Genomic DNA, 5,000 nt, shown 5'->3' with positions numbered 1-5,000 from the left:
GCCGGCGTTCGCGGTGGCCGGGGCGCTGTAAGGCGACCCGCGAGCCGGAGGAGCCGCCCGCCCGAACACCGGCGCGAGGCCGGCCGGCGGGGGCCCTCCGAAGGCGGGTCTTGGATGCCGTTCGTACGTGGGAGAAGGTGCGGCGTGTCGCGGGCGACGGCCTGCTGCCGAGGCTCCGGAGGCTCCGGGGGCGGCGCTCTGAAAATATCCGGAAGATCGGCCGACTTGGAAAAAAATTTGAGACCGGGGCTGAGGAGGGGGAAAATCTGGCCAGGGAGGCCGACCCGAAGTGCCTCTAAGTCGGATAGGGATTGGGCGAAACTCCCTTGGAAGTGGCACTCTGAAAAAATTTCCAAGTTTGGCTGACTTAGAAAAAATTCGAGAACCAGGATGAGGAGGGGGAAAATGTGGCCAGTCAGGCCGACCCGAAGTGCCTCTTAGGCGGATAGGGGTTGGGCGAAACTCCCTTGAAAGTGGCACTCTGAAAAAATTTCCAAGTTTGGCTGACTTAGAAAAAATTCGAGAACCAGGATGAGGAGGGGGAAAATGTGGCCAGTCAGGCCGACCCGAAGTGCCTCTTAGGCGGATAGGGGTTGGGCGAAACTCCCTTGAAAGTGGCACTCTGAAAAAATTTCCAAGTTTGGCTGACTTAGAAAAAATTCGAGAACCAGGATGAGGAGGGGGAAAATGTGGCCAGTCAGGCCGACCCGAAGTGCCTCTTAGGCGGATAGGGGTTGGGCGAAACTCCCTTGAAAGTGGCACTCTGAAAAAATTTCCAAGTTTGGCTGACTTAGAAAAAATTCGAGAACCAGGATGAGGAGGGGGAAAATGTGGCCAGTCAGGCCGACCCGAAGTGCCTCTTAGGCGGATAGGGGTTGGGCGAAACTCCCTTGAAAGTGGCACTCTGAAAAAATTTCCAAGTTTGGCTGACTTAGAAAAAATTCGAGAACCAGGATGAGGAGGGGGAAAATGTGGCCAGTCAGGCCGACCCGAAGTGCCTCTTAGGCGGATAGGGGTTGGGCGAAACTCCCTTGAAAGTGGCACTCTGAAAAAATTTCCAAGTTTGGCTGACTTAGAAAAAATTCGAGAACCAGGATGAGGAGGGGGAAAATGTGGCCAGTCAGGCCGACCTGAAGTGCCTCTTAGGCGGATAGGGGTTGGGCGAAACTCCCTTGAAAGTGGCACTCTGAAAAAATTTCCAAGTTTGGCTGACTTAGAAAAAATTCGAGAACCAGGATGAGGAGGGGGAAAATGTGGCCAGTCAGGCCGACCCGAAGTGCCTCTTAGGCGGATAAGGGGTTGGGCGAAACTCCCTTGAAAGTGGCACTCTGAAAAAATTTCCAAGTTTGGCTGACTTAGAAAAATTCGAGAACCAGGATGAGGAGGGGGAAAATGTGGCCAGTCAGGCCGACCTGAAGTGCCTCTTAGGCGGATAGGGGTTGGGCGAAACTCCCTTGAAAGTGGCACTCTGAAAATATTTCCAAGTTGGGCTGACTTAGAAAAAATTCGAGAACCAGGCTGAGGAGGGGACCATCTGGCAAGGGAGTCCGACCTAAAGTGCATCTAAAGCGGATATGGGTTGGTCGAGCCTCCCTTGATTTGCCCTGGAGCTCCCACGTCTTAAAAAGGTCTCTCCTATAATTGTACACCAACCATTTTGAGGTTTGGGTGCAAACCTCTCGAATGGGGGGACTCGGTCCCCTATCTACAGCGCCCCTAATGACGACAGGTGGTACTGCGCCCCTGGTAGCCCGGCCATTGAAAATGAATGGGCCCATTCATTTCAATGGGAATTTCGACCCCTGGTTGCCCGCCATTCATTTCAATGGGGAATTTCGACCCCTGGTCGCCCGCCATTCATTTCAATGGGGACTTTCGACCCCTGGTTGCCCGCCATTCATTTCAATGGGGGATTTCGACCCCTGGTCGCCCGCCATTCATTTCAATGGGGGATTTCGACCCCTGGTAGCCCGCCATTCATTTCAATGGGGGACTTCGACCCCTGGTAGCCCGCCATTCATTTCAATGGGGGACTTGGACCCCTGGTAGCCCGCCATTCATTTCAATGGGGGATTTCGACCCCTGGTCGCCCGCCATTCATTTCAATGGGGGATTTCGACCCCTGGTAGCCCGCCATTCATTTCAATGGGGGACTTCGACCCCTGGTTGCCCGCCATTCATTTCAATGGGGGATTTCGACCCCTGGTCGCCCGCCATTCATTTCAATGGGGGATTTCGACCCCTGGTCGCCCGCCATTCATTTCAATGGGGGATTTCGACCCCTGGTAGCCCGCCATTCATTTCAATGGGGGACTTCGACCCCTGGTAGCCCGCCATTCATTTCAATGGGGGACTTGGACCCCTGGTAGCCCGCCATTCATTTCAATGGGGGACTTCGACCCCTGGTTGCCCGCCATTCATTTCAATGGGGGACTTCGACCCCTGGTTGCCCGCCATTCATTTCAATGGGGGATTTCGACCCCTGGTCGCCCGCCATTCATTTCAATGGGGGATTTCGACCCCTGGTAGCCCGCCATTCATTTCAATGGGGGACTTCGACCCCTGGTTGCCCGCCATTCATTTCAATGGGGGACTTCGACCCTGGTTGCCCGCCATTCATTTCAATGGGGGATTTCGACCCCTGGTCGCCCGCCATTCATTTCAATGGGGATTTCGACCCCTGGTAACCCGCCATTCATTTCAATGGGGGACTTCGACCCCTGGTTGCCCGCCATTCATTTCAATGGGGGACTTCGACCCCTGGTTGCCCGCCATTCATTTCAATGGGGGATTTCGACCCCTGGTTGCCCGGCATTCGTTCCTATGTGGCGGGGGATTTCAACCCCAGGTCGCCCTCGTGTGGTTCTTTTTGGCGCAGCTGACGGGCTCCGCTGCTCATGGAGGTTTGCTAGTGGAGGATAACCCCCTGCCTGGGCAACTCGAACGCCCGGCATTCGTTCCTATGTGGCGGGGGATTTCAACCCCAGGCCGCCCTCGTGTGGTTCTTTTTGGCGCAGCTGACGGGCTCCGCTGCTCATGGAGGTTTGCTAGTGGAGGATAACCCCCTGCCTGGGCAACTCGAACGCCCGGCATTCGTTCCTATGTGGCGGGGGATTTCAACCCCAGGCCGCCCTCGTGTGGTTCTTTTTGGCGCAGCTGACGGGCTCCGCTGCTCATGGAGGTTTGCTAGTGGAGGATAACCCCCTGCCTGGGCAACTCGAACGCCCGGCATTCGTTCCTATGTGGCGGGGGATTTCAACCCCAGGCCGCCCTCGTGTGGTTCTTTTTGGCGCAGCTGACGGGCTCCGCTGCTCATGGAGGTTTGCTAGTGGAGGATAACCCCCTGCCTGGGCAACTCGAACGCCCGGCATTCGTTCCTATGTGGCGGGGGATTTCAACCCAGGTCGCCCTCGTGTGGTTCTTTTTGGCGCAGCTGACGGGCTCCGCTGCTCATGGAGGTTTGCTAGTGGAGGATAACCCCCTGCCTGGGCAACTCGAACGCCCGGCATTCGTTCCTATGTGGCGGGGATTTCAACCCAGGTCGCCCTCGTGTGGTTCTTTTTGGCGCAGCTGACCGGGCTCCGCTGCTCATGGAGGTTTGCTAGTGGAGGATAACCCCCTGCCTGGGCAACTCGAACGCCCGGCATTCGTTCCTATGTGGCGGGGGATTTCAACCCCAGGTCGCCCTCGTGTGGTTCTTTTTGGCGCAGCTGACGGGCTCCGCTGCTCATGGAGGTTTGCTAGTGGAGGATAACCCCCTGCCTGGGCAACTCGAACGCCCGGCTCCCCCCCGGTCCGCTGGAGCTCCTCCAACGGCCAGCAACAAGCCCCGAAGACGGGCGCGCTCCCCGCGGTCCGCTGGAGCTCCTCCAACGGCCAGCAACAAGCCCCGAAGACGGGCGCGCTCCCCGCGGTCCGCTGGAGCTCCTCCAACGGCCAGCAACAAGCCCCGAAGACGGGCGCGCTCCCCCCGGTCCGCTGGAGCTCCGCCAACGGCCAGCAACAAGCCCCGAAGACGGGCGCGCTCCCCCCGGTCCGCCAACGGCCAGCAACAAGCCCCGAAGACGGGCGCGCTCCCCGCGGTCCGCTGGAGCTCCTCCAACGGCCAGCAACAAGCCCCGAAGACGGGCGCGCTCCCCCCGGTCCGCTGGAGCTCCTCCAACGGCCAGCAACAAGCCCCGAAGACGGGCGCGCTCCCCGCGGTCCGCTGGAGCTCCTCCAACGGCCAGCAACAAGCCCCGAAGACGGGCGCGCTCCCCGCGGTCCGCTGGAGCTCCTCCAACGGCCGGCAACAAGCCCCGAAGACGGGCGCGCTCCCCCCGGTCCGCTGGAGCTCCGCCAACGGCCAGCAACAAGCCCCGAAGACGGGCGCGCTCCCCCCGGTCCGCCAACGGCCAGCAACAAGCCCCGAAGACGGGCGCGCTCCCCGCGGTCCGCTGGAGCTCCTCCAACGGCCAGCAACAAGCCCCGAAGACGGGCGCGCTCCCCGCGGTCCGCTGGAGCTCCTCCAACGGCCAGCAACAAGCCCCGAAGACGGGCGCGCTCCCCCCGGTCCGCTGGAGCTCCTCCAACGGCCAGCAACAAGCCCCGAAGACGGGCGCGCTCCCCGCGGTCCGCTGGAGCTCCTCCAACGGCCAGCAACAAGCCCCGAAGACGGGCGCGCTCCCCGCGGTCCGCTGGAGCTCCTCCAACGGCCGGCAACAAGCCCCGAAGACGGGCGCGCTCCCCCCCGGTCCGCTGGAGCTCCGCCAACGGCCAGCAACAAGCCCCGAAGACGGGCGCGCTCCCCCCGGTCCGCCAACGGCCAGCAACAAGCCCGAAGACGGGCGCGCTCCCCGCGGTCCGCTGGAGCTCCTCCAACGGCCAGCAACAAGCCCGAAGACGGGCGCGCTCCCCCCGGTCCGCTGGAGCTCCTCCAACGGCCAGCAACAAGCCCCGAAGACGGGCGCGCTCCCCGCGGTCCGCTGGAGCTCCTCCAACGGCCAGCAACAAGCCCCGAA

Source organism: Leptonotus elevatus, unplaced genomic scaffold (assembly GCF_054856555.1).
Source record: "Leptonotus elevatus isolate MCC_2025b unplaced genomic scaffold, RoL_Lele_1.0 HiC_scaffold_245, whole genome shotgun sequence".
NCBI classification, from domain to species: Eukaryota; Metazoa; Chordata; class Actinopteri; order Syngnathiformes; family Syngnathidae; genus Leptonotus; species Leptonotus elevatus.
This window is presented reverse-complemented; position numbering follows the sequence as displayed.